At 35.8% G+C, this 24,367-nt stretch overlaps 1 long non-coding RNA gene and 1 other non-coding gene across 2 annotated transcripts in view; one reads left to right on the top strand and one right to left on the bottom strand.

The window, feature by feature from the left end:
• The first annotated feature begins 14,948 nt into the window (after positions 1–14,948).
• Positions 14,949–15,021, top strand: Trnam-cau. Its single transcript has one exon. It is a non-coding gene; the product is annotated as a tRNA-Met (tRNA).
• Positions 15,022–18,675: 3,654 nt separating this feature from the next.
• Positions 18,676–24,367, bottom strand: part of LOC123707466 — a 36,380-nt gene continuing 30,688 nt past the window's right edge. The window contains exon 2 of the long non-coding RNA XR_006753503.1: positions 18,676–18,886. This is a non-coding gene — a long non-coding RNA (uncharacterized LOC123707466). The remainder of the gene's footprint in view (positions 18,887–24,367) is intronic.

Genomic DNA, 24,367 nt, shown 5'->3' with positions numbered 1-24,367 from the left:
ATCATCAGACGTCGAGGCAGAATATGAAATTCCACCCGTATAACCTCGACGTCCGCCGTTCCACGACTGAGCGATTTTCAAGGCAATTTTTTCCGTGCACCACAGCTATGCTGCCAGCTGCCCACAAAAGTACTTCCGAACCACGTCGATTTAGGGTCCTTCAAGAAAAAGGCCGGCAACGCACTCGCGAGCCCTCTGGCGTTGAGATTTTCTATGGGTCACATAACATCAAGAGAGCCTCCTGCCCTTTTGCCCCCCTGTTCTATAAAAAAAGCTGAAATTTTCGGCCAAAGCAGTTTAGCCATTCTTGAGTTACAAATAGTGTAACTAACACTACTTTTTTATATATAGGTTTGATTAAAATGTTTGTTCTATGCAAACCGGAAACTGTAATTTCAAAAGTAAAATTGGTTAATTTAAAATTTTAATAAAACAACTTTTCAATCACAACACAGTTTTCGAGATGGAATTTTGTTTAATTATAAATTTTAATTAACAAGACAGTCCGATGTCGGTAGCGATCGCTCATTACGAGTTTGCGATTGTGAAAATTCATTTCTCTTATTAAAACGTAATAAATTAATTAATTTAAAAAGTGCTCTATTACAGGTAGGTCGTGAACTGTGTCGTACAATGATAAAAAAAAACTTTCGTTCACATTATTGATTATGTTGAACTGTAACTTAAACTTATCTAGTCTGGAAGTATCAAGAATTAATTCAACTTAAGAACAAAGTTAAAAGCGATGTTATTGCGAAGTCTTATTATGTTTATAACGTTCATATATTCAAAAAAGTTAAAGTGAAAAACGGTAACATTGCCCACCAAACAAATCACCAAGATTACAGATGACCCATCGAAAAGACCCTTACTTGGAATGGGCAAGTGGAAAGAAATAATACAGGATGCCCTCCAGAAACCTGGGAGGATGGAATAAAACGGATAGCGATTGAAAAATGGTGGCGAGGATCAGAGACAAGTGGAAGAATTTGTAGGAGACCTTCACTCCGTCGTAGGTCGTGTAATGTTAAATACATGAACTTAATATAATTCTAATTATGTAGCATTCGAATACAGGCATTGATGACTGTCTAAGGATCGACGATCCATAAGGGCAACGAGGCCTTTACCTTGCAAAATAATTAGAACAGGTAAAAAAAGGAAAAAAAGTAGGAAATTCTATTTAAAGAAACTATATATATATACTAATAAGATTAAGATTATTACTTTGTTTTTTTGCAAGAAATAAAAAAGTTTTTATATTTATATTTAAGTTGAGTAAGCTCTAAGATTTAAAACATGTCAGTAATGAAAAAGGATTGACATATATACTGGTTGTCAATTGTATATGCGTGCGTTAAGACGCTTATTTTTTTGTTTATTTCTTAATATGGTAGTGAAATTGACTTTGTATTTATTGTATTACATTTAAAATCATAAATTAAGTAACGCGGCATTAAGCTGGGTTAGCCAGTATTGTAATTACCGTTATAATCTCTTAAAGAGGTTTAATTAAATGTGTAAAGCTCGCGTAATCCATAAACTATAGGCAAGAAAAGTATAAGGTAAAAAACTTTCCAATATAACTCTGGTTCCTTTATATAGATAAATAAGTTTTAGTGGGAGTGCCATGTTATAGTGGGAGTGCCATGCTGTTGCTTTCGGGCTTCAGCCAATCGGGCAGGCACGACCGGGGCAGTACCACTGTCTCACAGAAAACCGGCGTGAAGTGATGCAATAGGTTCATCTTATTGTACTCGCGTTTCGTGCGGTGAGTGAGACTCCCGGAGCCCATCAATTCCCCCCTCCCCCAGAATATGAAGATGCAGTTTAAACAGAGATTACCCCAGGGGGGTACCACACGTTTCCGCTGTGGAGAATCCCCCTCTGAGCGTCCATCATCGGAACAATCAGTATTCGGTGGTGGATGCACAGGCTGCCCTTCGTATTCTGGGGTGGGCAAAAACTGCTCAAAAAACTATAAGTTTCGATCTCGGGGCAAACGGAAGAATTTACCGAAGGCATCCCCTTCCACGCTCTCAGTGGACTTTACCAATGTTAGGGGGCTCAACTCTAATCTTAACGCGGTTCACTTTCACCTCGAAACTGCGAAGCCGGCCTTATTCTTCCTTACTGAGACTCAGATATCCTTCCCGGCTGATACTTCCTACCTCTCCTACCCGGGGTACAAATTGGAACATTCATTTGTGCCGCGGGCGGGAGTTTGCGTGTACGTCAGAGAGGATATCTGTTCTCGTCGCCTCGGGTCGCTTGAAGGAAGGGACCTATCTAGCCTCTGGCTGCGCGTAGACTGCGATGACCATCCGCGATTCTACGCATGCCTGTATAGGTCCCATAGCGGAAATACCGAAACTGAGCGACTCATTGAGCACATCCAAATGGCTACAGATTCCCTGCTCGAAGGGGTTCCTACCGCTGAAATCGTGATACTTGGCGATTTTAACGCACACCATGCCGATTGGCTCGGTTCGGAAACCACCGATCACGCGGGAAGATCCTTTCACGACTTTGCTTTAGCTTACGACCTGTCACAAATGGTCCCTGCGATTACGCGAATACCAGATGTGGATGGTCATAAACCCTCTTTGTTGGACCTTCTGCTGACCTCACATCCGGAGACCTATCAAGTCTCTGTTGACCCGCCATTGGGTTCATCGGAACATTGTGTGGTCCGGAGTACTGTGCCTACTACGCGCCCCCCTCGGCCCCGTTTTTCGGGTTGTCGTCGTATTTGGCACTATCGGTCAGCAGATTGGGATGGGATGCGGTCTTTCTTTGCGTCCTACCCTTGGGGGCCTATGTGCTTTTCGTCGGAAGCTCCAGATTCCGTCGCTGCCTCTGTCGCCGAAGTGGTTCTGCAGGGCATGGAACTTTTTATTCCATTCTCTGCGGTGCCGATCGGTGGCAGGTCACAGCCCTGGTTTAAGCGTTCTTGCAAGGCGGCATCGCGTCGAAAGCGAGAATGCTTTAATGCATGGGCGGAAGCGGCGATATCTCGTGATGCCAATACCAGCGAACATAAAAAAGCATATAACTCAGCCTCCAGGTCCTTCAAACGGGAAATCGCTAAGGCAAAGTCAGAGCACATCGCCAGATTTGGCGAGAGATTGGCCCAACTCCCTTCTGGGACCCGAGCCTTCTGGTCTCTCTGGAATTTTTGTCAGCCATCGATACCACCGCTGCACAGAGAGGATGACTCGCTCGCCCACACTGCGAAGGAGAAGGCCGACCTCTTGGGCTGTCTCTTTGCGTCCAACTCGACTTTGGATGACCGGGGGAGATCACCACCGGCGATTTCGCGGTGTGATAACTCAATGCCGGAAATCACATTCCAGCAACGTGCTGTTCGCAGAGCACTATCTTCCTTGGACATTCATAAGTCGAGCGGGCCGGATGGTATCCCTCCAATTGTGCTGCGTACATGTGCTCCTGAGTTGGCTCCGGTCCTGACGCGCCTTTTCCGGTACCTGTACTCGCTCGGCACTGTCCCGAAGTGCTGGAAGACCGCTTCGATACATCCGATCCCTAAAAAAGGCGATCGCACTGATCCATCCAACTATCGCCCAATCGCAATAACCTCCTTGTTCTCCAAAATAATGGAATCCATTATTAATGGCCAGCTCTTGAGTTATCTAGAGGGCCACCAGCTGATTAGCGATTATCAGTACGGCTTTCGTCGTGGTCGTTCAGCTGGTGACCTTCTAGTATACCTTACTCATAGATGGGCAGAGGCAATTGAGTCCAAGGGGGAGGCACTAGCGGTAAGTTTGGACATAGCGAAAGCCTTCGATCGGGTGTGGCACAAAGCACTGCTCTCGAAACTACCAGCCTACGGGCTTCCTGAGAAATTATGCGACTGGATCTCCAGCTTTCTAGCCGATCGGAGCATCAAGGTCGTCGTCGACGGAGCATGTTCCGACCTTAAACCCGTGAATGCTGGGGTCCCACAAGGCTGTGTTCTGTCCCCGACCCTGTTTCTTCTGCATATCAATGACATGTTGCAACTTAGCAACATTCATTGCTATGCGGACGACAGCACTGGGGATACTCTTTACACTGGCCGGGCAGGTATTTCTCGGGCAGTTGTCGATGAGTACCGGAACAAACTTGTGTCTGAAGTCGAAACTCTTTTACGTGGAGTCTCGGACTGGGGTAGACTAAATCTAGTCCAATTTAACCTCAAGAAGACACAAGTATTCGCGTTTTCGGCTAAAAAAACTCCCTTTGTCGCTACTCCCCTCTTTGAAGGCACTCTCCTTAAAGCCTCAGCTAACATCGGAATATTGGGCGTTGACATATCGAATAACGTCCAGTTTCGCGGTCATTTGGAAGGGAAGGCTAAATTAGCCTCCAAAAAGCTTGGTGTGCTCAGCAAGGCGAGACGGTACTTCACTCCGGGCCACCGCTTGCAACTCTATAAAGCGCAAATACGGCCCCACATGGAATACTGTTCTCACCTCTGGGCGGGGGCTCCCCAGTACCAGCTCCTTCCACTTGACCGTATCCAACGAAGAGCGGTTCGAATCGTCGATGACCAATCCCTCTCCGAGCGGCTCGATCCTTTGGCGTTGCGTAGAGATGTGGGGTCACTCTGCATCTTCTACCGCATTTACCATGGAGAGTGTTCAGAGGAGTTGTTCGGATTAATACCTGCAGCTGAGTTTCAGCATCGGACGTCGAGGCAAAATACAAAATTCCACCCGTATTACCTCGACGTCCGACGTTCCACGACTGAGCGTTTCTCAAGGCAATTTTTGCCGCGCACCACCGCTATGCGGAACCAGCTGCCCACTGAAGTATTTCCGAACCAATTCGACTTAGGGTCCTTCAAGAAAAGAGCGTACAAATTCTTAAAAGGCCGGCAACGCACTCGCGAGCCCTCTGGCATTGAGGGTGTCCATGGGCGGCGGTATCACTTAACATCAGGTGAGCCTCCTGCCCGTTTGCCCCCTATTTTATAAAAAAAAAAAAAAATGGAACTAAATATTAAGATTTATATGTATACGCATTATTTATATACGCATGCATCATATAAATTATAATCAATGATCAATATTATTGTTCCCCCTCTTAAGTAGCGCAGCACTGGCCAGAACAGACGCTACATCCAAAATCATTTACGACAGGGCAGGGCGCCAAAGGAGTTTCTATCAGAATAACATTTGGTCACGCTTCGCTCCGCTATTAGAAGTAACCACTTAGGCACAAGGTTATAAGATTTTTTACAAAGATTAACAATGCCTTGTTTGCTTGAAATAGTAATTACGATACAGCTATAGTGTGGGTTGAACGTAGCGCCAAATTAAACCATAAAATAAGCCGAATGCGGCGAAGCCACAACTGTTATCGCAAAAATTGTACCAGTTAAATCTTTAAGGTTTATCGTTCATACATTTGCGTTAGAATCTGGTAAAGCCAAAGTTGTATTTTGAGCATAGACTAAGGGATTGGCTAATAAATAAAAATATTTACATAATTAGAACAATACATGGACAATAAACAAATTGCTTTATTAATAATGTTGGATCCAGTGCTCTGTTCGCATATGAATAACATTTTAGTACAATTGTCAAAGTGTTTAGAGCCTTTTTTTAAATAAATAAGCTGAAAATACGCTTACGCAAGCCCGCGCCAATGATGTGGAGCTTGACGCCGGGACTGTGGGGCTGGGTCTACCCTCAAAACCTCTGCTATTCAGAGGGATACCCCACCCACTAAAAACACCTCAGCCCTTCACACGCCCTTGAGATGGGCCCTCGGCGTTCGCCAGGTAGAATTAGAATTACCTAATGGGAAGTATTTAGAACCTAGTAGTTATTATTATAATATTTATATTACAATATTCAAAAACTGAGATTTTGATCATAGCATTTACGAATTCACGTAATATAATTTCAAACCTCACTGAACTGTGTTCCTAACTTTGAAATTACGACTGTAGGCAGCCGGCTAATTGGAGCTAGGCTCCTCCATTTCAGCAGGCTTCGCATTTGACTACCAAATCTACCTACCGTCAAGTAGTTCCCTTTTATTGAAACAGTATTTTGACTTAGCAAACGTGTCGTCTATATATTCGATCGTTCAGTTTTCGAGTAATTCGTACGACACAACAATTCATAATTTAATGGAAAATTATGTCATTATTACTGATCGTAATTAAAACATATGTACTTATGAAGTACGTGATGTTATTTTTATACTTCTAAATTTTGTTTACACTAAGGCGTGCGATTCTCGACACTAAACTCGTGCATTCAAACCCAAATTGTGCAACAATGTATTTTCTTTATATATATATGCATTTGTGTGAGGAGCAGTGTTTGCCTAGTGGCTTCAGCGTGCGACTCTCATCCCTGAGTATGTAGGTTCGATCCCCGGCTGTGCACCAATGGACTTTCTTTCTTTGTACGTATTTAACATTCGCTCCAACGGTGAAGGAAAACATCGTGAATATACCGGCTTGCCTTAGACCCAAAAAAGTCGACGGCGTGCGTCAGACATAGAAGGCTGATCACCAACTACATTAACAAATGGTAATGAAACAGATACAGAAACCTTAGGAGGTTGTACCGCCATTGATTTATTTTATTTTTTATCACTCGCTGAAGGTCAAGATAAACATCGTGATGGCGACGGCGATGATCACCTTTTGGAGAAGATTTCAAAGGTCAGGGTGTCAGTGAACTTTCGGTATTCATATCTATACCAAGATAAGTAATATTGAACAACTTCAAATAATTGACCTTTACAATAGCAGCTTATTTAAAAGCAGTCTCGTTCAAGTTTATTATTTAAATGTCACAACTTTTCTCTCTGTTAATAATTGAAAGTAATAAATACTTTACGTATTTCTTCGATGAATGGGCTATTTAAGTTTGATAGCGAACTTTTTACTCATTAAGAGTTAATAATAGAAAGTTTCAACCTGCGAGAGAAAATGGAAACTAAAATATTAGTAAAAGTGCAAAGAAGTAAGCATCTTAAGCTGTATTAATATTGAAGAGATTTAAGCGACAAGAATTCGCGAAAATATATAAAATAAGTTTTATGTGTGTGTTAAGTTGTATGAGAGAAATATATATATATCAAATTAAACAACTGTATTAGATTTTTATTTTATATAAATATATAAAAAAACGCACAACCGGCAACGCACTCTCGAGCCCTCTGGCATTGAGAGTGTCCATGGGCGGCAGTATTACTTAACATCAGGTGAGCCTCCTGCCCTATTGCCGCCTGTTCTATAAAAAAAAATTGCTAGTATAAGGTAGTTTTATTTCTCTTCTCTGAATTAGATTTAGGTACCTGAGTATAAATAAAATTAATGAATTACTATTTTAATGTATGAATATAGAATATTTTAATGATAGACTTTTCAAAAATCATTTCCGAAACACTTTAAGATATATTAATATTGTAATCGGAAATCTAATTCAAAATCGACTAAATTGCACCAAGACCCAATGAAAGAGGAACGTGAGAAGATTACCTGAGGGTTTGAAGGTACAATTTTTCCGTTACACCATTTTATTAGTTGATTTCCACTCTCAAAGCTTGCTGGTCAGCATTCCAATACGCTTATTGATTTTCAGCATTGAGGGTGACTTGTTTTAATCTTTTCGTTTCTTCATGTTAATTTTGTTGCAAAGAACCTTCGAAAGTTTGTAATTATTTGAAAAAGAACGAATTTTCCGATAACTAAGTCTTTTTCATGTACGTGAAGCAGTTCGATGTAGAAGTAATTTGTCAATTCTTTCTCTTTTATAGAATATAAAAATGTCCTGCGCAACAATTAAAATTTATTCAAATTCTAGGTTCTGAATAAGTTATATTTTACAAATTTCTGAAGCAACTTTAAACTAAATGTCGTAAGTAAATTACATGTTTAGAATTAGATGTTATGTGTAGCCCTAAGTAACAGTGTCCACGGGTGTCAAATTGTGATTACTCGGCGTAATGAAGACCGTGAGACACTAGCATTTTCTTAGAATTTAGATATAATATTGATATTAAAGAAAACAAACGTGCATGGAGCTGCCACAGTTTGTTTTTAAATTATGAGTTTTATTTTAATTAAGTTAGTTTTTAGAACCGAGGTTTTTTGTGGCATCTATCGGCAACCAACTTAAATAATATCAATATTATATACAAAATTAAAGCGTAGTTAAACAAATGAACTTATTTAAAAAAAAAATGAAGCGGGGGAAAAGAAAAACAATTAAATCTCAAGTTGGCAAATCATCATAATGTGGCTATGGGTAAAGTTTCCTGTGTCTAGAACATTTCTTTATGCTATTACTTAGTACGTGTTTATTTGAGTAACATAACTATATGATAGTAGGCTTTCACACACACCAACTCCATTTTAAGAGATCAACAAAGGAAGTGGTGAAAATCTGAAAATATTGATCAAAAGGCTTTCTTTAACGCGTTAAGCATACATAATTGAAGAGAATAAAGAGAAATGTTGCAAAGCATTTCAAAAAAACTCTCTGTGTCAAGAGATTTGACCCGATTTTGAAGTTATTCAAATGTTTTATGACTTTCGGTCCCTTCAAATACGGATTTTTGTTGGTAATCATAATTAATTCTTTTGTTCAGAAAAATATTGTTAATTTTTCTCATAAATGTATGCTATCTTTCCCCGTAATACCCAAACAAATGTAGATTTGTAATCCGTAAAATAATAACATTGTTTAATGTTATTTGAGTTATTTTGTTTTAAATTATTAACTCTTTAACTGTTACGTTACAGTATGCCAAGTCTTTTTGATATCTAAGTTTCCCATTCAAAACATCGCAACAAATAGAAAATTTATCATTATTTTTTGCTCTACATCTGATAAATAACGTATACGTGCTACAAAAAGTCTTTTGTCCACGATTGATGTCAATATTTAGTGTCCTTGTGTGTGTCAAGTTAGAAGATATATACGTTTGTTAAATGGGTTAGGTTATAGTTTCTGAATAATATACGGTTTTTTGGTTTCATTTTATTACAGATTGAAGTTAATGTAACCCATTTATTATGTAAAGAAATATGTAAAAACATATTAGGTGGTGAAGTGTTATCGCCGTAGCTTAATCGCCACCACCGTTTATAAGTATTTAACTATAATAACTAATTAGGTGTTAACCATGGCTAACTATACAACAAAACCTCAAAAGCTACCAAAACCTTGTTCAGGTTTAATTAGTATTTTGTAAAATAGGCAAATACTTCTCTCTCTCTCTCAATAAGTCTCATAGCTCTTAAAAATAATTATTATTGCTGTTTAATACTATATGATATTTAAGATAAATAATCTTTTATAAACTCAGAATTTCGTAGCGAATATCGAATTACGCTTCTTCACTGATAATGTAATTCTACATTTGGAGCTACGAATGTCGTAGCATGTCTAGCGTATTACATAATTGTCTACGATTTGTCAGTCTTGTTAGTTGGTGTATTAATTAAAGACAACAATGCTTTAGGACTTCAATCATTTTAGAAATAGATATTAAACTATAAACCTAGATAGACCTAAAGTCGAAATACTTCAGTGGGCAAGTGGTTCCACATAGTGGTGGTGCGCTGCAAAAACTGGCTTATAAAACGCTCAGTTGTGGAACGACGGGCGAGGTGATACGGTTGGAATGAAAACTACTTTGTGAACTTCATCGTAAATGCGGTAGAAGATGCAGAGTGAGCTAATTTAGTCTTTCTCTTTAAATCACCGCGAAATTGATGACGATAACATATCAATGATATAACAGGCAAAGCGTATAAGCAATTAGGATTTGACAAGTTGTCATGCCAATCATTCAAAAATATAATCGTCATCGGAGTCAGCAATTGCTATTTTTACACGCTGTTCTTTATGGGCGGATAGCCCCTATTTGCTGTTGTGAATTTCTCTTAAAATCCCTCCTCCTTATGCAGTAAGATACACAAAATTGTTCCATGTGCCTCGTACGAACAATGTTTCGGGTTTTATCTAACTGTGACACCAACTATGAGGATATTGAGGAAGTATTTGAAGAGGCGTGAAGGCTCTAATTTTGTTTGAGCAATTTTTTGAAATATTAAGTATTATTTGTTGTTTCAAATGTTAAATTTCAGTTTTCTTTAGTTTTTTTTTAAATCTAAATATATTTTTGTCCGCTAATGTACTTACTTGTTTTCTGTTTCGTATATATTGTTTGTCTATGTAATCTGTATTGGCTTGCTGTATTGTTGAAGTGTTTTGTTTTATGATATGTAAGATAGCTGTAAGATTACTCATAATTAAATAAACGAAACTGAATGTCGTTCGATATGTCAACGCGAAGTATTCCAATGCTAGCTGTGGCTTTATAAAGAATGTCTTTAAGACGATCAGCGACAAAGGGTGTTTTTAACGCGAAACGGGAAAACTTGTGTATTCTTGGTTCTCGCGACTCCGCTTAGCTGGATTCTCTTCTTTCATGGTTAGCGTCCTAGTTGCACAGCCGTACATTAAGACTGGTCGTGTAACAGTAAACGAAATAACGTGTTTCTGCTAGAAACTTGGATACCAAGACATTGTGCAGGACTGCGCTCCATCGCATGGTATTTTCAATGCAGATGTCACTTTCGTCTTTTCTACTGGTGTACACTTTAACGGTGCAGTCAAGGGCAAAAATTTATCGACTATAACTTTCCGTAGTTATTGTGGTAATTATGTCCTATCCAATTCAATAAAAGTGAATTTACCATGCAAATACACGAATAATCATTTATCCATTATAGAGCTACTGCAAAAAGGGACTACGTAATGATTTCATTAAATCCAAATTTTCATTTATTCAACTGTGCCACTGTCGCGTCGCTAGCAAACTTTACCTTTGCTTTTGGTTTTGTACACGTTACTACACTGAATTTAAATCCATAGTGCATTTAGATATGTTTTGTTCTATGTGGCTCCAGCCAGCTACCAGCTGAAGTATTTCAGAACCATTTCATTAGGCTTCATCAAGATAAGAGCGTACCAGTTCCTAAACGGCTGGTAACGCACTAGCAAGCCTTCTGACAATGTTAGTGTCCATGTTCATGTATCATTCAACATCACATGAGCCTTCTACCCGCTTGCCTCTTCTCATCTTATAAAAATCTTTTTAATTTATGGTTTATTTACGTTTACACTAGTTAGCTAATTGAAAATAAACAACATCACAATAATAATATTATTATAGTTACAGCTTAAAGCAGTAAAATTACAAATATTAAATAAATTGCTCAATTAATGAAATGATTAAGTAAATTATAACTATCGCGTTACATATATCCCATTTTAATAACTTGGATCTCACATAAAAACCCGCCAAGTGTAAGCTTAGTCGGGAGCTTCATTATAACAAATGTCTCTATTAATTTACCAGCGTGTGTACTTTTCACGAGTACGGTGTGATTTATATTATTGTTGCAAATCAGCTTTTTGAGAGCGAATTAGAGCACGCTAAAATAATTTCTGATTGCGCAAGTGTATTTTGTAAGTGTTGTTTTGAGTTCGGAGTCATCGAGTTATGATTTATGGCCAAACTTATTCTGGATAAAGAGGAAAATCTGATTTTCCGTAACTGAAATATTGTCATTTCAAAAGCGTAAAATAATGTTTTTACGTATGTTTATTGGTATTATTTTTCGGGAATATCGTGTAGTGAAAAAGGTTTTTGTGTTCCGATTGTTCTGAAGAATTATAAGACCATTAGCAATTTATTTTCATTATCTAAGACAGGCGGGATATTTTGTTATTGCTTGCGCTATTACTGACGTCACTTTGGCGTTAGGTATCATTAACACAAGATTTATTGTTTACTATCAAATCACCCGGTAATGCTCGTATTGGAAGTTGTAGTTGTATTTTTATTTCAAGATTATGTGATGATAAAAATGATCACTTCTTCTTAAAAATATTTTTCTTTTGGTGCCTCTCCATTACTGGTTTGCCGTCAGTCTCGTCAAGCGTGTCTTGTGCTGTGCCAGATGCAGTCCGTGATTTCTTCGACCAACACGCCGTTTACCCTGGACTTTACCCATCATAATTAATTAACAACTTTCCGTTATTCAGCATAAGTTTTTTTCTAAAATTACGATGACATTAAATCCACTAAGGATACCTCTTATTCTATGAAGCCGGATTCCTTAAACCTTTATTTATTTTCCTAAAGCTTTCTAGACAGACGATTAACGAAGAACTTTTTACCCTACGCATGACAACTTTTCAATTTAATTTAAAAAACAAACAGTGAAATAGAGCTGTTAGTCTTACTTAGTTAGCCTTAAGATAATTAAATATTAGAGATATAAGCATAACTGGAAAGCTCCAGGGATGGCTTTATGGTGTCTTTATCTAGGCAAGTCGATTATCAAATTATATCTGATGCAACTTATGCGGAGGCAACCGTTCATGGTGAAGTCGGGTTCAGTAGGCCTTGTCTTACATACCTGGACCAAATCTAGGACGTATTTAATTACAGGGAGCTAATGGGAAGGAGCCTAATGTCAAGTGATACCTTGGTCCACGAACACTCACATTGCTAGAAGGCTTGCAAGTGCGTTACAAACTATAGAAGGGACCAGTCAAAAGTACCCGACGACGAGCTTACATGGTTATGTCACGAATGTGGATAGAGCGATAGAGGTATCTGAGGAATGGAGACCCGTGGTCTCTCACTACCCCTTCTGAAATAAAGCATAAATATGTAGATAGATAGATTGAATCTTAAAAACGCTATGTTTTCTCTGTAATTACGATACAACTGTAATGTTTTGTGTGAAATCAGGAACATTAGTAAGTTAATGCACGAGAAAAAGCCAAAGCAATGAACCGGGATCAAATAATGACAATCTTGTAATAAACAAGCATTCGCTGCTACGTTTTAAGGCAATTTTTCCTAACTTTCAATCTGATAAAAGTTGAATTTGGACGCATATTTACGACAAAATTACGATTTGCGTCTGAGATTTTTATCTTTCGTTATTATTTGCGTATTATTTAACGACTCTGTATTATATTTCCAACTACAATTCTAATAAAATATTGTTAATCCAAATTTGAGTATTTTCCTTTCGGAGCAGAGACTCTTTGGCCGTGAATTGTATGGAAAGATTTAAGTTGATCCCTGATAGATTATATCGGTGGACATCATCCTCTGACATCCTCTGGTTCATCAAATAAGCATCGCAATAGAGCGACTAAATGCTGACAGCATTAAAGGTTTCTATTTATTCATTTGTAATTTTTATTATTACTATGATGGTTAAAAATATTGTATTAGTTTAAATAAATTTATTAGAAAGGCAAAAACATTCTTAATGGTATTGTGTACATGCTTCGAAAATATCAACATAGATTACATCCATGTGATTTGTCACAATATAGCAATGGGGTCAATAGCTGAAAGGATGCTATTGTGGTGACTGGTTGGACTGGGTCGGTGTATATAATGGTTGAAGATTTACATATATTTGTAAAAAAAAATGGCGATTTAAAAGTTTGGCAGGGAGTTGACAGTTCTGAAATTCTGTGTATAATATTTATCTAATACATACAAATTTAGCTCACGGACATTTTGTTGTCTGGATAAACAAAAATTATTTAACTAAATTAAAATAAGATAATTATTTGATATAAATGATTCAATAACTAGTTTTATTTCGATATATATAATTATTGTTCATCCGTTTTACTTTCCATAAAACGATGCGTCAAAAATCTTCGTAAAATGTGTATTGGACAACAACTTTTTCGAGTGCGTGAAGTCGACGACATTTTACGATAGTTCCGAACTAAGATTACTTTTTTGTTGGAGATCCTTGAGCCGGAAGAATGAGGGACTTTTTCTTGAGAATGATAATTGAGCAATCGTGGGAAATTCGTTTATGTCGGAATTTCAAGTTGAAATAAACAGAACTTTGTGATAAGAACTGCGTGAATATTGCGCTAAAATCATATCATTGTGAATTACTTGTAGCGTACATTAATAACAATTATATCACCTATAAAACAATGTTTTATTTAATGTCTCCTTTCATTGTAGCGTAAATAGGATTTGGCACAAATGAGTAATTTTGTTTGATAGACTAGTGTGTTGTTTTTTTTTTTAATTCTATAATATATGGTACGGTGGAATACAATTTGGTCACAATTTCTCCGTCCACAGAAGTTAGTTAAAAAGGTTAAAGCGAACGGTCTTATGTTCGACTCCCGATAGCACACAGATAATCAAAATTTTATATGCGCAACTGAACCTTGCTCGTGAGATGACACAAGGCTGAAGGCACTTATAAAAACTAATAATCATTGTTCGAAAATAAAGGAAGCACAACACCAAATTGTTACAGCACGGCTGGTTTATTATTATTAATATTTATGATTAAACAGAATATTTTAAGCCAGAATGTGGACGAAAATATTTTGATCAAAAAACGCCGTGCATATAAAAATTGTAAAAAATGTTTTTCTTGTATTTTTTCAGGCGCAAAAACACGAATGGAATTTAAATTTCAGCTGGCGTATTTGTTATCAATACAAGATATAGTGAATATGAAAAACTACACTGCAAAAATATTGTTTTTACAACAATAAATGTGTTTTTTGAAAAATGTGTGTTTGGGTGAAACGTGTTTTAATATATTTCTGTTATGGAAATCCATGTGTCATAAGGATATTTTCAGGGCAAGTCAGGTGACTGATCAGTTTTCCATACCTAAGAACCTGGCAGATTTGTATTGTAGGAAATCGAACACAGTTAACCGAGGTGGAAGCGATTCCATAGTTATAAAAACTTTTGAATATACTCATAATATATCAAAATATAATTACTGTATTATCTAAACACATATACATAACAATGTTTTGAATAATTTCATCCGGAATACACAAAGTAAATAATAAACGTAATTTTTAGCAAAGTCCTCACCGGCCTCGGTGGCGCAGTAGGCAGCGCGTAAGTCTCATAATCTTAAGGTCGTGAGTTCGATCCTCACCCGGGGCAATCTTTTTATATTTGTTATAACAAAGACTGCGAACATTTTCGATCTTATTAATATTTCATGTAATGCTTGTCATTTAATTTACACGTAAGACGAATATAAACAAAAGCGGTATCAATCGATCAATATTATTCTATTAGTTTTTACAGTAATATTTATCAATGACTAGCTGACCCGGCAGACTTTGTACTGCCTCAATCGATAAATGCAAGATCTAAACTATTGTATACAATAAACTAAAAACAAACAGGAATCCGTTTTTTATTAAAACAAATAAATTGCTAAAATTATTATGCATTGCAGTTGTTAATTGGAGTGTCTTTACGTACCGCCAATAATATGATGGTTCTAGGCATGCGTTTAGTTCATCAGCAACGAGGAATACCCATAACAGTCTGACGTAAATCACCTGACAACAGTATCATGGCCCCACCAAATATATTTTGGTTGTCACGAAGTGCCTCCGGTGACCTGGAGCCATTGTACATTCATCCCAGACAATCAATTAGCATACTTGTAGTATCTTGGTTGCAAATTGGTGTTTCGTTGATTTGCATGTTGATCAGAATGTGCAGTACACCCGCCTTCTAGCATAGTCGCAGCTATTCCAGATGAAGCCAACGCTAGAACTACATCATTTCGTGATTTGATACCCGCCAAAAGCGATGAAATTAAGAACGTTTTTCCAGTACCTCCGGGAGCAATGAAGTAAATTCCACCAGATCCACTGTCCACAGCTTCTATCAAAGTGTAGAATGCAATTCTTTGGTGTGGAACAGCAGGACGAACTGTTTTGGCCAATGCTTCAATGTCGTACTGTTAATTTATCAATCAAATATTGTGGTTGCGTTCAGAAATTGAATTTGTGACAAATCTTATGATATATTCTACATAAAAATAACAACAACTGTACTTAATCTACCAACTGTAGTTAGCTAAAATTAAGTTTTTTTTTTACCTCATCAGAAAGTTAGAAGGAAATACAAATTCTAATTAGTTTTCATTTTAAACTAATCTTTCCCCGTGTCCCCCACACATCAAAGGAAGAGCAAAATGGTTGTTTTCATTTATTTCCAAGCATTTTCATATTTATTCACATTTTAAACTTCTGGACTTCTACAAATAATTCAACACCAAAATTAGCCAAAGTAAACAGTAAACAGTAATTTATTTTTATATATAAGTATACTAGACATCTATATTTTATTTACCAAAAGTGAAAATACAAACTTTGTATCACCGAATCAACCTCTGTGTACAGCCTGAGAATCACACAGACCGTGAAAGGTATGTCTGGTTTTTGGTGTAGTTCAAAAGTAGGTTAGTACGAGTATTCTTATAAATTGTAAAACTTCAAAGACATCTCTTAGGAGTGAAGCGAGCTGTGAAGCAGTGCGGTGCGATATGGTACGTCGCTCTTGGTACAAGTTATAGAAAATACTCCCGATTTTAAAAATCTGATACCAAGTTATAGTCATGCATTTTACCCTCAGTTAGTCAAACCCAAATTCAAGTTCAAAATCATTTATTCATATAGGTAACACAATGTTCACTTATGCACGTCAAAATGTATATAAAATGCATCTAATTTTACATTTACTGCCAGTTCTCTAATCAAGGGCGTAGATCGGAAGCGAAGAACTGGCAATACAATCTTCTCCACTCTTTTATTCCATATGACATATTAAGTAATTCTCTCCACACTATCTTTTTTCAAACAGCAACGTGTGATTCATAGAAGTATGCGTCGAACGAGTTATTTTGCATTACCTAAAATACGTGCGAACTACGGCAAAAAAATGTTTACCTACGAAGACGCACAGCTGTATGTAACTAGACATAAATATAAAAATATTACTTCTTTCAATTCATTCAAATCGAAGGAAGCTAAGTGAGTAATGTTAGACAAAATTACTTTTAAATTAATTTATTATAATTAATTTTTATTCACGTCTTTGGCTACTCTTACTTTTAAGTTTATTGCATGTACGACTGTCGTTTAATAGTGACTTTAGAAACGACTACAATGCAATGTTTATCTAAAGTATTATTCTCATTTAAGTGACATTTTTGTCTTTTTAGAAATAAAGTCTTTAAACCTATGTAGTTAACAATATTAAAATAAATTAAACATAAAGAATTGTCCTCTATCAGCAGGAGGCTTGTTGAAATAGGAGCACACACTTATATTATCGTGGGAACAACACACTAATACGTTGTCGAAATATCTAATATCACCGTATACACGAATACGACGAGTCAAGTATCAAGTTCACGTGTATGACTCATGGCCATATGGCTTATATTAGCAAAAGATAGCACCGCTTGTCTCTTGTACGTTAGCCCTTCGGGGTATTTGAAGTTACCACACGGGCTTAAGTTAAAACGAAACGACTACACATTCTCTATACTATCTACATTCTACATCTGGAAGTCTTACTTACTTCGAATATTACAAACTTGCTCCTATTATATTATTATGAAATAATTACTACCTTAATCTTATTTTAGGTCCTAGCGCGTCTAAACAGAGCTAGACTCCTCGGATTCTTATTGGATCAACATGTTTCACACATAGTAATTAATAGGAAAATAAATACATATTATTCGTCTGCTTTTTTAGCCGTCAGTCTCTTGAAGCGTGTCTTGTCCAGTGCCAGATGCAGCAACTCTTCCACAGTCGCAATGCCCGTCCACTCCCTGACATTGCGAAGCCATGATTTCTTCCATCTACCAACTGATTAATTATTTACCACCTTCAATTAATTATTGAAGGTGGTGGCAGCGGTCATGCCCAGGTACGCAACTTTCCGTTGTTTTATGTTCTGCATAATTCTTTTCGACATTCCAACTCAACAGCGTTCTCTTTAGAGACCATCTGGATCCAAGCTGGATACGAAACTTGCGACGATAGCACCGTTTATTTAATTCTTTTAAATCAAAGGGTATTTAATAACCCGTGGTTATTAACTAACCCTAAAAAAAGGGCTTTATATATCTCCCGGATAAAACGTAAATTTTACCTGTCATAAATTATCTGGGTTCATAAAAATATCAAAGATTCGAGATTCTGTTACCCTTTCATTTTGTGCGTAATGCTTATAGCATTGCGAGGGCTATGTCTAAGGGAAAAATAATATCACTTATATTATGTTTTTCTCAAATTTCAATGTTACCTTAACAAAAAGTTCTATAAAAGTTTTTTCAATACTTAAAAGATCCAATATTATGTGTCGTCTATTCGAGATAATGGTTCGAAATTGCGTGCTACTAGCACGTAACGTAACGTAACGTAACTGCTTTTACCAATTTATAAACCAAAACAAAAACCATGAAAATCTTGCTAGCAATACAATAACGTAGTGTTTTTGCGATTAATGACAAATTAGCATAAATAAAATTTCAATATAAACTATAAATATGTTTAGTTGTTATATTATTATAATTGTAATTGACATATAACATTATTTTAAACTTATTAAATCTATGTAAAATCTCTGCTATTAGCAGTAAAATCGTTTTAAGTGGCGCCGGCTTTCAACATTGTAAATTCAATTGAAATTCAAATCGCAAACCTTATGTGGATAGCACCTTAATCGTAAATCAATATGAAAATGGAAACATACGGGTTTGAATTCATAATCAAATAGTCTTAATAATAATAAAGCCACTTTAATTCAATACTACAAAAATTATCAAATAGCTTCTCATTTAGGTCTGATCTTATTCCTCAGTCCAATTTTCCCCAGAAATATTTATGATGTCGTCAGGCCATCGCTTTTGTGGTCTTCCCACGTCTCCTTTTTCTGGCGGTCCACCTTTTGTCTGCACACCTTGCAATATCGCCTGCTCCGCCAATCTTCTTTTCTAAAACAATGTTTTGTAAACATATATTATATTATTCACATAGTATAGAGAAGGTTGTAGCACGCATTTTTAATTTAATTATTAATAAGCATATTAAATTTTTTGTCTGCCTCCATTTATATTCCAAATTTATTAAAAAACAATTAATATTTCTAATATGTAAATGTTTCTGTATTATTGTATGTTAAGCTTCTCGCTCAAAGACTGACACCTACTGGAATAGGTGTCCATGGGCTCCGACGACTGGCCTTTTTGGGGGCTCGTTTATTCCTATATGCTCTCAAAAATACTGTTTTGATTTGTGTATGGTAATTGTATCAATCGACTAACTCTGCAAACATTTGGGAGAATCATTAATCTATTAGAACTATTTAAAATCGTATATATTCTATAGTTTTGAAACTTGACATCTTGATAACTCACAAAAATCTTTTTTTAGGCTCAGGAACAATTAAGTCCTAACCGCCGCCCATGTGGGACGCCAACACCGGGAGGCGTAAAACCTGGCCGTATTGGTCTTGCCTTAACGGCCTATATTTGAGCGTGTAATGAAACGACGTGTATTTTCAGTAATGTCAGTCTCTGAAATGTCATTTCCTCTGAATGAGCCTATGAGAGCCAATTTGTTATCCACGACGTTCTGCTTTTGTTAAATATCATTGACGTCACCAAATTTTAGAGCTCTTTCGTTTTATAATTTAGATAGAGCTTTGTGTAGATATAATGTTATACATTAAATAAAGTGGAAGTAGGGTGACATATACTTACGGTGTCTATACCTGCCGCAAAATATCGTGTGCATCAAAGAATTTTTAGCAATTTAATCTTAGAATTAGGGGCGACGTAGTTACATTGAAACGGGGTAACTATACATTTCGATACGAACATCAGTTCTACACTGAACCTTGATACAAACATCTAAAAAATTACACAAGTCCATAGTGCATTTAATATCTAAACGATATTATTTTTTTCATCAAACATGGATTATTTACTTTATGTAAATAGGTTTTATAATGTTTTAAATACGCTCTAAGGTGGAGACCATGTTATACATTAAATAAAGTGGAAGTAGGGTGACATATACTTACGGTGTCTATACCTGACGCAAAATATCGTGTGCATCAAAGAATTTTTAGCAATTTAATCTTAGAATTAGGGGCGTCGTAGTTAAATTGGAACGGGGTATATATTTTGATACGAAAATATTTTGTGTCGAAACGATTTTTACGCCTTTAAGTAAAAGACATCAGTTCTACACTGAACCTTGATACAAACATCTAAAAAATGACACAAACATGGATTATTTACTTTATGTAAATGTTTTAAATTAAAAAAAAACCCTTAAAAACTAATTACGAAACGTAAGTTAATTGTTAAAAAGTATATTAAATGACAGAGCGTTGTTACGGACGCTTCTCGAGCAATTACTTATTCATAGAAATTCTATTAGCATTCGAAATTAAACTGTACAAGTGCCTAAGCGTCTTTCTGTACTTTTTGGGATCTAGGTGTACGTGTGTTAGGCCTAGGTGTATTAGTTGTAAAGCAATTTTTACACTTTTCAGGGAAATCAATCGAAATCTGTGTAAAGTTTAAAAAGATTTTACAAATAAGAGGAATTGTTGTATTAGTTAGACTGACTATGTATTTGGGGTTTAAGGGAAATAAAAATTATATTTTATGGTAAAGGATATCTCATATTGTATAATGTTCCTGTCAAAATATCACATAACAGAGGCAACGCTTACGTAAGCCTTACTTTTTAAGATCAATTATTTTTATTTATTTATTTATAAAATATATGATAAAAGAAAGCCGAACCAAGATTGTTTTTAGAACTTGCTTATTTAGATAATTGATTTTTCATAGGAGTATATCACAAATATAATATACTGGTATAACGCATCCCAACAAAACACGCATAAGGTATTAACTGTTTTGTTTAGAAAAAAATATGATAGTTAAATTCCTTTTATCTTGTAAGAGAACAAAAAACAAACTATTATTATTTATTAAATAATTTAATAATAAAATAAAGAATGCTAATCTACATTATAATGCTAATGTACCAATTCTTGAAAGGCCGGCAACGCACTTGCGAGCCTTCTGGCAATGTGAGTGTCTATCGGCGGCGGTATCGCTTAACATCAGGTGAGCCTCTTGCCCGTTTGCCTGCTATTACATAAAAAGACATTCAACACTCGTTGTAATATGAAAAAGGAAGAAATCTATGTTTTATAAACAACTTAAATACATAAATGTGCTCCTTATCTGAGGGCAATATTATATTACCCATATTCTAATCATTAATTTGATTATGTCTACCATTTCTAGTCTAATGACTGACAATCCCTGAAGATACTGAAAATTTTAACAGTGAAAATTGGTACAATTCCACAAATAGGTACGAATATTGTTTGAATGCCGAAATCTTTTGTTCGTAGATTGCCTGTACACGGTTACAACGATTGTTCAAACGATTGTTGCGGTTTTCAAAAATTCTAACTCAACGTAAATCTCGTTTGTAATGAGAAAATCGAGTTTGGCCTAAAATAAGGGAAATGGTGTTGTTTGTACACAATCATTTATTAATTCTGTTTCACCATAGCGTTTTCATCTCACCTTTTGTAGGGCAATCAATATTTATAATAATTTACAAACATTAAAAGATCTACCTACTAGGGTTTTTAAAAATCGACTTAATGTACTACATTCTATTATGATTATAATACTTAGTCGAAATAACTAATATCACCGCAATAATTCAAGTCCGACCACTCACCACAAGAAGCGCCCTAACACAAAAATTATAACTAAATCTAGTTGTAAGTGAGGTAATTTCGGCTCGTCAAATTTTCTTTAAATTTATTACAACTGTGTATGTAAAAGATGTAAAATAAAGACTGCATTTTATTATAGAACCCGGACATTTCCGACATAATTGTATCAAGCTAAATCAAGAAATTTATGTCTCAAAGAAATCTCTCAAAAAGTAAAAGAGTTTACATTGAATTAAAAGCTTAAGTTCATAACTTAAGCCACAGTGTAAAATATTTTCAGTGGTCTATTGTCCGATGGGAACTTTGATATCGTAACAAAGTTTGTTTACTGCGGTAGGTATTGTATAGCTCGCTTCATCAGTTCCCTATTTACCTGAACAAAATAAAGACGATGTCTTTGTTCGATGGAGTGTAATTTAGCTCATTCTTTTGTTGGTGTATTTTTTACTTTATGTTATTGGAGTTTTTTAATTACACATAACAGATCAGGAAACTGATTTCTTTCAGTGAATTTCCGATGAGTGTGTAACTGTAGGTCTGATAATTACTATATACATTGCTCTCCTTTAACTAGGTCAAAATAATAATATGGAACTAACTCAAACAAAAGTATGTGTGTAATATGCAATATTATACAGATAAACATTACCTGTTTCTAAGTAATTAAATTTTTACGATCACCGGAGGCACCCATTGCTTACAATACAGACTGTTAGGTAGAAATAATTATATTCAAATAAATATTGACTATTTTACTTCTGCGTAATACAAGAAAATCAAAGACAACACATAAAAACTTTTTGGTTATTTAAAACTACCTCCTGTCAAACTCAATTTGTCAAAAGTGAAGATCTGTCAATTTTATTAACACGTCAGCAAGCCAATCACGCAGAATGGGGCAAACGTTTCAAATTGAGTATTCGCCGTAACGAGCACACGTCCTCTGATTTATAATTGCGTAACCTGCGTAAATCTACCGTATTTATGGGCCTTTTAAACCTTCGTACTTAAGAAGCTTTCGCGTAGATGTTTAAATATTTGTGTGCTTAGTTGTTGGGCTAAAACCCCATACAATCAAAGGACATTGGGAACATTGACAGTACGCCATCTACTTTAATATCTTTTTTAAAATACATGTCGTTATGGACATCGTCATTAATGGGTTTAGTGGGCGTCATTTAGGTAAAGTCCGAGCACAAAAGACCGTCTCATCACCACAATGCTCCACTGAATACTCAATCAGAACTACCCTGCGTTCCCTGAACGCACTGTCCAAAATCAAGAGGCATTTGCTCGGCTCAGATTGGTCGATATTCCTACCATTATTCGTTAATTAATGATTTTAATAAAGTAATAACAAACAAATCTAATTAAATTTAATTATGGCTTTTAAAAGAAGTAGAAGCAATCTCAATTATTAACTGAAGAAACAATAAAAATCAACGCTCAGGAATCAATTGACTCGAACATAATATTCCGTGACATAAATAACAGGGGCAAATCAGCAGCGGCTCAACTGATGATACGTGTCACACTAGAATGATAACCACTGAACGATCGGTTATTACTGGACTAACATTTGGATTAATAAAGCAAGGTGACTAATATTATACTTGGGCTTGTTTATCCTCCTTAGGTTATAAAGTAAAATACCAAACCAATAAAATACAACATAATCAAAATTTTAATAAAGTAATAACAAACAAATCTAATTAAATTTAATTATGGCTTTTAAAAGAAGTAGAAGCAATCTCAATTATTAACTGAAGAAACAATAAAAATCAACGCTCAGGAATCAATTGACTCGAACATAATATTCCGTGACATAAATAACAGGGGCAAATCAGCAGCGGCTCAACTGATGATACGTGTCACACTAGAATGATAACCACTGAACGATCGGTTATTACTGGACTAACATTTGGATTAATAAAGCAAGGTGACTAATATTATACTTGGGCTTGTTTATCCTCCTTAGGTTATAAAGTAAAATACCAAACCAATAAAATACAACATAATCAAAATTTTAATAAAGTAATAACAAACAAATCTAATTAAATTTAATTATGGCTTTTAAAAGAAGTAGAAGCAATCTCAATTATTAACTGAAGAAACAATAAAAATCAACGCTCAGGAATCAAGTGACTCGAACATAATATTCCGTGACATAAATAACAGGGGCAAATCAGCAGCGGCTCAACTGATGATACGTGTCACACTAGAATGATAACCACTGAACGATCGGTTATTACTGGACTAACATTTGGATTAATAAAGCAAGGTGACTAATATTATACTTGGGCTTGTTTATCCTCCTTAGGTTATAAAGTAAAATACCAAACCAATAAAATACAACATAATCAAAATTTTAATAAAGTAATAACAAACAAATCTAATTAAATTTAATTATGGCTTTTAAAAGAAGTAGAAGCAATCTCAATTATTAACTGAAGAAACAATAAAAATCAACGCTCAGGAATCAATTGACTCGAACATAATATTCCGTGACATAAATAACAGGGGCAAATCAGCAGCGGCTCAACTGATGATACGTGTCACACTAGAATGATAACCACTGAACGATCGGTTATTACTGGACTAACATTTGGATTAATAAAGCAAGGTGACTAATATTATACTTGGGCTTGTTTATCCTCCTTAGGTTATAAAGTAAAATACCAAACCAATAAAATACAAC

The sequence above is a fragment of the Pieris brassicae genome, chromosome 3, assembly GCF_905147105.1.
Source record: "Pieris brassicae chromosome 3, ilPieBrab1.1, whole genome shotgun sequence".
In the NCBI taxonomy this organism is placed as follows: domain Eukaryota; kingdom Metazoa; phylum Arthropoda; class Insecta; order Lepidoptera; family Pieridae; genus Pieris; species Pieris brassicae.
The sequence above is the reverse complement of the archived record's forward strand: the minus strand, read 5'-3'. Positions and strand labels throughout refer to the sequence as shown.